Below are 12,677 nucleotides of genomic sequence, written 5' to 3'. Positions count from 1 at the left end.
AGAAGGAAAAATACTCTATCACATTCCATTTATTCTCCCAGCCTCCTGTTATCCATCTTTGAAAAGAGCTGTGAGTTAAACAATGCACACCCAACACTGCCCACCTGAAATCAGTCACTGTGTGACTCCCAGGCTTCTCCAACCACAAATATGCAAGAATAATGTTTCCAGAGTGTCAGTGGATAACATAAGTTCTACTGAGCTCAAAGTTGGAAGGCAAGTAATCAAGGTGTTTACCTGATGAATGAAGAGGGGGGAGAAGGCAGTATCATTTCAAATATATCTAGCATTTTCCCATTAAACCACGAAACCTGCAGGTATTAATCATCAAAATAAATGTGCCCTGCCCTTAGGTGCGTGCAGCCTTGCATGAGAGAAAGCACCTACGAGCTTCATTTCATCAAATTACTGAAGATGAAATGAATTTTGAAACAATATCCCAGGTGAATTAGACGTTTAGCTACTTAACAAGACGCTTTGCTAGGACCCTCGTTTATTATTTTGAGATGTTAAGTCAGTTCCTGCTGATAATTCAGTACTGTCCTGTTCACATCTCCATTACTCCACGGGCGGGAGATTCCAGGGCTAATGGCCAGACCCTTTTGTATCTTGAGTTTGGCATTGGAAATGGTTCTGAGAGCATCCCACTGAGCCAAGAGTCAAGTTAGAGATCTCCTGTGCAGAAAAGGGGTGGGCATTCCATTATTCTGCAATACAGCAGAGTAAAATAAGTAGGATTTCATTTAAGCTGGGTTTTTCTTTTAGATTAGGTTAAATGGCCAAGATGCTAAAAGCTCCCTATCGTCCAGGAGTCAAGTGCCTCTGTCTGCTGATTCTGACCATTCTGGCTGTTAGTCATATTCTGAAAAGCTTTTGATAATTGTCTTAACTTAGGGAGACATCTCATGTGTCTTGCTAAGAACCGGCACATTTTCATATCGAAAAGGTACTGCTGCTCCTTCTATAAGTGTCTTCCTTCCTTCCGGGGTATTTTCAAGGCAAGACTGAGAGTTTTAAACCAAACTGTGATTTTGAGTTTCAAATGTTAGTCCTCAGTTTGGGGAGGAAAAATGTTTAGAGGACAAGTCAGAATATCAATATTTCAAAGTGTACCCTCTAGAAAGATATCTGTTTTGGAAGAAAGTTCTTGAAACAGAGAAAGCTCATTTCCCACTTTTAAAAAAAAGATACAACTTAGAAAAGGATAAAGCAGTAGTATCACCAAACTTCCCTCCCCCATCTCTGGTCTGACCTTACCCACCAAGGACCACTCTCCTCTCCAATGGAGGCCAGAGGGAGGAGTCCTTCAGCAACAGAAAATCCCTCTTCCACCCACTGGTTGATGCTTAAAATTCTACTATTACGACTTAATCCCTTTAGTTTCAGCTTTGATCCCAGTTAAAATGCAAATACCTCTGGGTGGGGTAACATTTTTAAACTGTTATCAGCCCTTTTCCAATCCACTGAGGAGGAAGGAGCTGGGCAAATTTCACTAGGGTTGTGAGGAGAGGTCTGGAGGCCAGAGAACTCTGGAGGAAATGAAGTGTGAACACAGCAGGAGAGCTCCTAGGGGCAAAAGCCAACCAGACTCTCCCAGCTGCTGAATCAGGACAGGATCTGAAAACAGGACAGCATACATCTATGTAGAAATCCCTCCACCCAAGAATGGGAGAAAAGCATTTGGTGAACAATGGGACAAGCTACCATTATACTTAGAGATCATTCAACTGTTGGGGCTCATTCTATGTAATGGCTAATCCTCAGGGTTCAGCCTTTCTGTTCTAACTTTAACTAAAAGGAGAAGTTTAGCCTTGTTAAAGCTATTATCTGTTCCTAAACTGCATAGTATATAAAATGTAAATGTGATCACACCACTCTTAAATTATTATAACAATACGCCATTCTGTTTTCTTCCCCTTGACATTTACAAAATTCATTTGGAAGAGTGGGATCTACCTCACAGAGATTAGTGATAAATCATGTATTTTTAATGAATATCAATAGGAGAAACCCCATGACATAGCCCACCATCTAATTTGATTAAACTGTGCTTAAGGCAACACTACCTCTCTGGCTAGGGAATAGCTCCATAATGACTTTGTGAGCATTATTGCAGGCTGTTTTAATGATTTAATGAACTGCCTCTATATTTAGTTCAATAGCCTTAAAATGATTAGTGTTTAAGAAAAATTAGCTCACTTTGATTTGATTCTATTTGATGGTAAGTTTAAATAACCTAACCCTTCAAAACACAGTGGAAAAAAAAATCCTAGAATCACAGCCAGCTAACTGCTAGAAAACATTATGCCCATCATTAATAACCGTTCATTTATGTTTAGCTACAGTATCCAGCCTGACATGCTCATCCGAGGAGCTGGGCTGTAGGAACAGGGCTAATGCTGCATTTCATCTTCCCTTTCTATCATGGGGAAGGGGCGGGGGAGGGGTGGAGATGGGCAAAGCATGAAAGAGTCTTCAATTTCATATGTTGGGCTATAAGGAATTTTCTCTAGTTCAGATCCAAGGTGGGTATCTGTCAACACTTGGGAGACGTCCCAGGTTTCTAAAGGAGGAGGAGGGGAAAATTGGTGTGAGGTTTTGAGCCAACTCCTCCCGCTGTGATGTGGGCAGCCAGCATGGTTAGGCCTGAGCAGTGTGGTCAGGAAGCTCCCTGGGACACCCCGATGGGAGTCAGGGAAGCTTTCTGCAAAGAGGACTGAGGCAGATGGCACTTTTTAACAAGGGTAAGTGATCTGAGAGTTGGTGTGACACAATAGGGACCAGAGCCAACTCCTTATTCCGAGGTGAAAAGGGTCATGGCACACAAATAGAAGTCTGCTCTGTCATATCCCCATGGGCCACCACAGCACATCTACACCCCAAAACATGGAAAGTAATTGAAGTATTGGGGAACCAACTACTGCACTTCATCTGAAACACCCAGGCCAATTGTCTTCTGATGGTGTAGAACAGTGCGAAATCATCTTAGAGAAAAGTCAGAGATTGGAAAGTCCACGATTTGAGAATAATCATAGGGAATATTTATTGAGCACTCACTAAATCCTAGGCTCTCTTTCCTCTTCACATCCTCTCTAAGAGTAAAAAGTGTGATTCTCCCCACTTGCAGCAAAGAAGCCAAAGCAGAGCTAGCAAGCAGCTTGCCCATGGCATGGCCACGCAGCTAAGGGGAAGCAGGGACAGAGTGAGTATTCGGAGTTAGAAACAGGGACAGATTTAAACAAAATGAATGTGAAAAGAGGATTGGTGAATATCCAGTGATTCACCAAATGAGGCCGCTCACCCCAGTCTCCATTACTCAGAGCTGTCGCTGTGCGTTCCTGGGCCTTAGGGGCAAGAATATAATCCACTAACCGTCACCACTCCTTGTCCTTAGAAAAGGAGGAGAAATATTTCTCAATGAACCATTGTCATCTTGATGACAAAGCCCTGTATTTCTTGGCACGTATTATGTATTTCCAAGACACTTTTCCTCTCTGTCTCTGTTAATGTCTCCCCTTCATCCACACCTCCAGCCTGCCCCTTCCCACATTCAGATATGTGCACACATGCACAGGCATACGTTTCAGTCCCGTTGGAAGGCTGTTACTGAGCCCCTAGTGTGGATACCATACTCAAAAATAAATGGAACAGGGCCTTTGCCTAGGGCTCTGGACTTGAGGGAATACACAGTCTCTTGAGGAGAAGAGACTATTTCAAATAATGGTGCACAATATCTCATGATCATAACCTCTTCCTTGGCATAATCCCAGACAACCGGAAGCTTTTTCAGAGTCCTCTTGGCAAAAGTTTCAGTTTCCTTTCTCCCATCTGGTACGACCCTCCCCCAGGTCTCAGAGGCACCCCCTTTCTTTCCCACCCCTACTCCAATCTTCAATCTTCCTTCTATATCTCTTCACCAAAACCCCTAGTCTTTAATTCTTGACTCATTTTCTCAAGGCCAACAGTTCTGACATGCTCCTTCTGGACTTGCATGTAAATAACTGAGAATAACATGCGGCTTCTGATCCAACAGGGGCCATGAGCATCTATCCTGTGCTGTTGAAGAGTATCAGGCCATTTGTGTAGGACACTGCTTGATGGCAGAGTGGTGAATTCTTATATATAGCAGAAAATGTATATGAATGAAGTAAGCCATATGGGAATTGGCAAACCAGAGATTCACATTCCATCCAAAGTGGGCAGCCCCACTCAGCAACAGCCCTTTGTTACCAAGCAGTGATGCCAGGATGACCAGAACACCCAAATTTAAAAACAAAAAAACAAAAAAACAACCCCACAATAAAGATTTTGTAGGAAGTGTTCTAATTTTTTTAAGCTAGCTCATTTTCTAAAACGAATGAATACCTTATAGGCCAAACAAGACATACCTGCAGTCTAAATACAGCCCACACCTGCTAGTTTGCAACCTCGGCCCCAAAGTAACACAGCAGCATTGACAGACTAGCTATGTGAGGACCAGCATATGTAGGAATTTTAGCACGGTGGCCGCAGCTCAGCGTGGAAAGATGCTCTCCCTGGATGTTCACCAACCATGCTCCGGACACTAAAATAAGCATATAGCATCAGATGAGACTAACACGTGCCTCTTGGGGTGAACCAAAGACTCTAGATGTTGCTGCTAATAACTTTTCCTGTAAGCCACCCAAATTTCTAACTCTAGATGGAAAAAAAAAAAAAAAAAGCTCCCGGCTGTGCATTTGCAATATCCAATCGGAATTTAAAATTACTTGACCTACATTTAGATCTTCTGACTCTGGTTTTGAGTACTGTGTTCTTGAAACAGCTGCTGTGGAGTTGAGGATTCTAACCTTGCTTGTTACCTGCCTCTGAGGGCTTCCTGTAATCATAAATCCAGTTGTTTTAATAGAAAACAGCAATTTTCACACAAGACATGTCTCGAAATTTGGGAAGCATTGTAGGAAAATAGAAAACCATGATTTTCTTAAAGTGGGGAATCCCATTAATTTCCCACTTGAAATTCCATCCTTTCCTGGCAAGTGGAATACTTACCCTGAAAACTGGGATAAAGAGATAGATCAGTGAGTTTGGACTCGAAAGGGAAAATCTCAACAGGTTTCCTGTATGTGCAAAGCCACTTGAAATTGAGTATGTGTCAACACAGATTTAATTAACTCCTAGCCAGGACATATTGGAAATGATCCCAGAAAGTTGGGACAAAAGAGAAGGTGTTAATTTCTCAGCAGGAGAAAAAGTGCCTTTTAACTGCATTGGATTATGGCTCAGGACTGGGTAAATTTTCAGATGATCCATTTCAGGTGGACTGAAAACAGGTGGCAATAAAAAATCAGCAAGTCAGTCCCTGCCAATAAGTCTGGAAGACAGGACGGAGCCCAGTGATCAACACCACGAACGTTATTCAGTTATCCCATGTACAAGTAGTCCCAGATTCCCTGATTCCAGAAGGGATGGCAATGCGGTATCCTCAAAAACTTAAAATCAGATTTCTCTGCAAGAGTTAAAATAATTTTTTTAAGTTGCACTTATTGGTATGATTATCCATTTTTGGAAGAAAGCCAAGAGGTTGAGAAGTTTGGGACTCTCAAACCCCAACTGATAATTGATATGGACTGAATGTTTGTGCCACCCCTACTCCCTGCCAGATTTCATATATTGAAGCCCTAACTCCCCAATGTGATGGTATTAGGAGGTGGGGTCTTTGGAAGGTAAATAGGTTTAGATGAGGTCCTGAGAGGGGAGCCTTCCTGGAGGGATTAGTGTCCTTAGAAGAAGAGAAAGAAACCCCAGAGTTCTCTCCTTCTCTACTATGTTGAGGATACAGCAGGGAGACTCTCAGCACCCTGGAAGGGGCTCTCACTGGGAATCAAATTAGCACCTTGATTTTGAAGTCCCAGGCTCACAAGCTATGAGAAATAAATTTCTGTTAAGCTACCCAGTCTAGGATATTTTGTTGTAGCAGCCTGAGTTGACTAAGACACTTGGGGAAGCAGAATTTAATACAATTGTGATTTAATAAGGAGACACAAAAATCAATGGTATTATACATAGTTAGGAGAAAGCCTGGAACGTAGAAAGAGAAGTCTTTGGAGGGGGAAATTAACCCTGTTTATTCATTGGTGTTCAGGCGGGAGAGTCACTAAGACCAGGGAATGTGAACTTCCTGTTCCCTGGAGAAGTGGACTCTGGGGCAGAGGTGACTCATGAAGCCACACAGTGGGCAAGACTGAATATTCCCCCAAAGCAGTCCACTTTTCTACACCATCATTCCAAACTCACCAAACAACCCTTTCAAGACAATTCAGGCCTCCCAATCACAGATGCCAGGAAGGAGCTAGGCAGGAAGCTCTAGCATTTCAGTCATTAAAAAGCAGTTCTTTAACTATTGAGAAGATGTCTGACTGCTATACATCAGTCTCCTGTGAGCTTTTTTGATGTGAGTCTGCTTCCCCAAGTCCGATTAGCTTCTGATAATAATACAGTGAAGAGCCAGGCCCAAGACAACAGTACATTTACCAACAAATTATCTTTTGGTTGAATAGCAACTCTGACTCCCCCTTACCCCCGCTTGTACCTAAATTGTTTTCCACATGCCCAGCCCCACTCTAGGTGCCCAGAGGTTATAAAGTATTGTCCTTGGTGTCTTGTACCTGCCAATCTACTTGGGAAAATTAAATAGGACCCACAAAACAATGAGAGAACAATATACAATAGCAGGTGATCAAGTGTCTGTATGGCTCATCAGATACCATTAAAGCTAAAAGAAGAGCACAACCCTTGGGGATTAGTATTATGACACTAGTAATCATACTATGTTTGATTTTATCACACTTCATCATCAATCAAGCAATTACACATATTTAATCTAATTTAACCCTCTGGCTGACTAGTGGAAGCAAGTGCTCTCACCTCTCAGTAAAGATGAAAAACCTGAAGCCCAGAGAGCCCATTAGTTGGTTAAAGTCTTAGGTCTAGGCAGAAGCTGAGCCCAGTCTCAAGTCCAGGTCTTCTGATTCCAGGGTCAGTGTCCTTCTTTTTTTTTTTTTTCCTTCAGATTTTTATTATTTATTTGATACAGAGAGACGCAGTGGGAGAGGGAACACAAGCAGAGGGAGTGGGAGAGGGAGAAGAAGTCTCCCTGCTGAGCAAGGAGCCTGATGCAGGACTCGATCCCAGGACCCTAGGATCATGACCTGAGCCAAAGGCAGACAGACACTTAACAACTGAGTTGCCCGGGTGTCCTGGTCAGTTCTCCTTCTGCAATATCCAGATGAAAACAGAAAAGGAAGTGAGGTGAATCCTGAGGACTTTTAGCAGGAGGAGAAAAAGACACAAGCAGGTTCTGTTATGCAGGGAAGGCTTCCTGAAGGAGACAAGATTTGGGGGAGAGCCTATAGGATGGATGGGCATTAGAAAAAGGGAAGAAGAGGTCTTAGGCACAAGGTCAGGCCTTCCTCCCTAAAATGACCTGAGGTGCCCTCAACTCCTGCCTTTACAATTCAAGACAAAAACAACAGTCTGTGCCATCAATAGATCCAGGTTTTGTGGAGTCTGAAATTTGTAATATTGAAGAAAAAAACAATACAAATTATAAATATAAAAATGCTCCGGGCCCTCTAGGACAGGCCCCTAAAAATCTTTAGCATCACATAAACCCACCTCTGGTCAATCACTGACATTCATAAGGCCCAGACTCTTTTCAGGAACCGTCTGCCGATCCTTCTACAAAGCTGTGAAAGTCTCCTGTCCTCCCAGAATCCAACTTACAGAAAAGACCTGTATTGTTTAGGATTTGGTTCAGTTGCAAGTAGTGACAACCACCACCACCACCACCACCACCATACCACCAAACCAGTGGCATAAATGAAAGAAAAGGTTACTTCTCCCCATATAAATGTGGACAGTTTGGTTTACATGGCAACTTAATGGTCATCCAGGACACAAGCTCCTTCTATCTTGTTGCATACTTAATGTATGGTTTCTACCTCACAGCCCAAGATGGCTGCGAGGTGGCTATAATCACCTATAGCCAACATAAAGGATCAACTTCTGGAGGACATGCATATTTTTCTCTTTAAGGATAGTGCCTAGGAGTTGCACATATCTCTTAAGCTTGCATCCCATTGGTTAGAATTTAGTCACATGGCCATACCAAGAACTATGGTCTCTATTCTGGATGACCATGCAAACAACTAAATGTGAAGGTTTCTGTTACTAAGGAAAGAGAGGAAGTGTATAGTAAGAATCAATTAGCCACAGAACTCAAGTTCCTTTAAGGAAGACTGTAGAGCTCCCAGTGAGGTCACTAAGAATGAACATGATAGTCATTACTCTACCACTTGGAAGCAAGATCACACCCAGGCAAGAAATGGTCCATTTCATGCAACCTGCTTCAAGCCCTAATGAAAATCACTGGAGAGGAAAGCTAAACGTGTGCAGCTTTCACGACCATTAGTAACCTTAAGCCCTTGAAGGAGCTAACTCAAGTCTCTCCAGCAAACCTGGGTTCAATGCCTAGCTTCATCAGTTACCAGATGTGTGATGCTAAGGTTACTTATGGTTGCAAATGATGGAAATTCAACTCAAATTAGCTTAAATTACATATGGAATTTACTGCTTTGCCCCAACCCAGAAGTTTAAGATGCCGACTAGCTTCAAGAATGACTGCATATAATCATGTGACGATGTTTCAGTCTTTGACTCTGCTTCCCTCCAGAGCTGGCATCTTTCCCAGGTGGATTGTATCATCAGGAGCAGCAAGTTTACCAGCAGGGCTTATAGTCTCCCCCATTGAAGAAGAGTCCTTTTTCTGATTCTCTTAACCAGAGATCCAGAGTTAGCTCTAATTGGTCCAGCATAGGAGATCTACACTTGTCCGAGCCCATCACAGTGTCTCTAACTGGCCAGGGAGCTGGGTGGGTCTGGTATTACCTGAATCACAAGGGCTGAGAGTGAGGGAGGAGTGGCTTCCCAGAGGAAACTGGGAGTGCTATTAGCAGAAAAGGGAGAAATTATGCTGGTCAGGCAGAGGCAACAGAAGCTCGGGGTTTTTTTCATCTCTTAGTATAACACTAACCAGATATGATAATTATAAGAATTAAATGAGATAACATGTATAAATGAATTTAGTATAATGCCAGGCAGAGCAGGAGCCTCATAGATATATTTATCATAAATATATCTATCATAAAGAAATAGGGTCAAGAGCCAGGACAGAAACTTCAGAGCAGAAAGCCAGCAAAGGTGGTGTTGGCTGGGGACAGATGGAATTGTGTGGCAGGCCAGAGGAGAGAAGTCCCATGATAAGAGAATGGGTGTTCCCAGGAGTGCACCAGCAACCAGAAGCAGGCCAAGCAGCTTCAGCAGATCAGGGATCAGACCTGGAGCTGAGACAGCTGTGGTAGAAGGGGCAAGGACCAGATATCAGGCAGGGCCCTGGAAGGAATCAGAAGCCACTTAGAAAGCTTTGACTGAAGTATTGAATGAAGGGCCTCTTTAGAGAGGCGTAGTCAGAGTTAAGTGAACCTTAATGAATGGGAAGGCCCCAGATTGCAGCCAAGAGGATGGCATTTTCCATCCCCCCTCAAGGGGCCAGGGGAGGAATTGCTGAATGCCAGTGAGAACTGGAGGAGGGGGCCCCCTGGCTGGAGCTAACTTCACAGAGTGATACAACCCCTACTCGAACCAGAGCGCTCTCCTCCAGCTTTCTGTCTGCCTGCCCATGACTCCTCTTGGCCAACCCAGAACACAATGAAACTAGGGTAATCAACCTGCCAAGGTTGCCTTCCAAGGACATAGATAAAGGCGGAGATCTGGAGGAAAGAATTAAATATCTAGTACAGGGTAGGGGTGGGGGCAGTGAAATAGATGAAGGGAGTTAAGAGTAAACTTATTTTGATGAGCACTGAGTAATACATGGAACTGCTGAAACACTATACTGTATACCTGAAATGAATGTAACACTATATGTTAACTACACTGAAATTTTTTCAAAAAGTTTATTTTCATATGTAATATATAGAATTTCTAATATCAGATCAGAAAATGTGTGTGCACTTATAAGTCATAATGGATAAATATATTTCAACCTACACTAAAACATATTTTGTCACCAAAGTAGACAGTGTCTAGTATATAATATTTAATATATTTGTGTACAAAGTATGTTTCTTTCACTTATCAACTTAAATAAAACTAATGCTAATTTGGTTTAAAAAAAAAAAAAAAAGAGGACACTTGAGTGGCTCAATCAGTTATGCATCTTCTTTCAGCTCAGGTCATGATCCCAAGGTCCTGGAATCAAGTTCCACATTGGGTTTTCTGCCCAGTGGGGAGACTACTTCTCCCTCTCCCTCTGCCTGCCACTCTACCTACTTGTTCTTTCTCTCTCACTCTTTCTCTCTGTATCAAATAAATAAAAATAAAGAATCTTTAAAGAAAAAAAAAAAGACTATCTAGTCCAGCCACATCAATGGCTTCTAGAAGGGACCCTAATCCATGAAATCTGCTGTTTCTGACCCAAAGCTACAGGGAAAAAAGTGATGTTGACTTTTCCTCCTACTCATGATATCCCAGCACTGAAAGAATGACATGAACTCCAGAAGGTCAAAAAGGCTTGGAGCTCCAGGGACTCTGGGCAACCCAATTTCTCATGGGCAGAAAACTGTCTCCTCATCCCAGCCTTACCAAGACCATTACCTCATAGGCCCTTCCCCAAGGTTTGAGCCAATGAGATGGTGATTGGCATCAGAGTTGGGGGTAGCCTCGATCTGCAGGGAGCTGGGCTAGTTTATGCTTTATTCCTGGAAAGAGCCCCTAAAGACCTGCACACCCATGGAGCCATGATCTCTTATAACTATCTCCAATCTCCTATGCCTAGTCTGCACAACTGGGCTTCCCTTCCACTCTCCGTGTGTCTCCTAGCTCCTGGCATACTTGGGACACAACCCAAACTCTAGCCAGTTTGGCCTGACATTCTGAAGGCTATTTTCCCAGCATGGTCCTGGTCCATTATACAATGGTGCTTACTAAATGTTTTTCGAGAAGGTCTATAGTGGTTCAGAGCACAAATCCTGAAGCCAGTGGCTCCACCACTTACGGTGTGCCTTTGTGTAAGTTACTTGACATCTCTTTTCCCTGTTTCCTTTTCCATAAAATAGGGACAATAATAGTACCCACTTCATAAAGTTGTTGTGATAATTAACTAATTAATAGCTCTAAAGTGCTTAGAACATGTCTGACACATAGTCCGAAACTAATGACTTTTACCTAGTATTACTACATTTTGAATGAATGAAAGTTGAGCTGGTTGTGGCAGAAACAAGGGCTGAATTCAGAAAGCTGGTCTTGAATTATTAAACTCCTTCTCTATGGGTGGGAAAAAATGGCCAATATATATTCTCAATTATATTCTACTTGGGTTTGGGGGTATCTCCCTGCAAGGTTCCATCCTTGATGATGTAAAGCCATGCTTCATGTGCTTTTGTGATTATGTTCATTAACAGGATGAGAAGTGAGTTATTTTTGGTGTGTCTGGAGACAAATCAGAAAGTCCATAAGAACTAAATTAATCTTTCAAAAGTATCTATTGGTGATCAGTGTGTGTTTACACAGACTCTTTGAACATGATGAAGGCATCATATGTGCTGCATGCTCTGCTGAAACCAGCTTTCTGGAGGCTGAGAAATGTTTAGAGAACTTGTCGAAATAGCTCTTTAAAGCCAGCTTAATAAGCAATGTCCTCCCTGTCCCTCTTTCCAGGCTCTACTGTCACTGACAGTCCCACATGGATGGCACAGCCCTAGATGGCAGTCAAGGAAGCCAAGGATAGGAGAAATTGAGCCACCCTTACCATGACTTAATATGTAAAGCAAAAAATGAAACCAATCCACTCTCCTTCAGATCATAGTGAAATTTGGTAATTAAACTTAATTTATATAAAGAATTCAACCTCTAGAGCCCCACCATCTCCTTTTGACTTTAAAAGATAAAACAACAAAGATTCATTTAAAGTTATGAGTATGCTTTCCCAGTTCCTCTCTTGTCACTTCCCGTTTCCACATTCAGACCTTTTAACCATCAGCAAGTAGGGTGGGGTTTCTCCACATCACCTTATGAGGGTCTTTCCTACCATTTCCCTGCCTGGAGATCTCTGATACCAGAGCTGAAGCCCAGAGCCCCTCCTCATATTGTCTATCCAATGAGAGGACGAAAGTTGCATTCTAGAAGTGTTGGAAGGAATCTTACATATCAGCTAGAATCATCACTTCAACTCACTTGTTAAGGAAGCTGTAGTCCAGGGAGGAGACAGGATTTATACAATGGCTGTTTTAGATCCAAAAATACAATTTAGATCTCAAAACTTTCATGTATGTTTGTATACATTTATTCCTCAACTGGGATATTTGATGAATATTTTTGTGTATCTGTGACCTGTTGAGCAGTATGTAAATAAGACAGAGCCCTCCCCTCAGAGTTTTTATTCTCTCAGGGCACATAGGCCATAAGTGGACCATTTCCACAAAGATTTACAGCCCAGCGCTCTGCCCCTAAATCTCACAGCTGGTATTTGGACAACAAAATTGACTCTTCTCATCTATAGAAAATGGTACATCTGCAGTTGTGTACACCACTTACAGCTATTCTGACAAAAATGACAATAGCACCACCACTCACTTTAA

General features: G+C 42.5%; 1 long non-coding RNA gene across 6 annotated transcripts in view; it reads left to right on the top strand.

Moving 5' to 3' along the window:
* Positions 1-12,358, top strand: part of LOC309872509 — a 44,500-nt gene extending 32,142 nt beyond the window's left edge. For 5 of the 6 annotated variants that reach the window (XR_014315920.1, XR_014315921.1, XR_014315922.1 and 2 more), the window contains one exon: positions 11,758-12,358. This is a non-coding gene — a long non-coding RNA (uncharacterized lncRNA). Of the gene's footprint in view, positions 1-41; positions 201-11,757 lie in introns of those variants that run through there. The other variant, XR_014315925.1, reaches the window with a different exon arrangement.
* Positions 12,359-12,677: the final 319 nt, after the last annotated feature.

This window comes from Mustela nivalis, assembly GCF_964662115.1.
Source record: "Mustela nivalis genome assembly, chromosome: 8".
NCBI lineage: Eukaryota > Metazoa > Chordata > Mammalia > Carnivora > Mustelidae > Mustela > Mustela nivalis.
The sequence above is the reverse complement of the archived record's forward strand: the minus strand, read 5'-3'. Positions and strand labels throughout refer to the sequence as shown.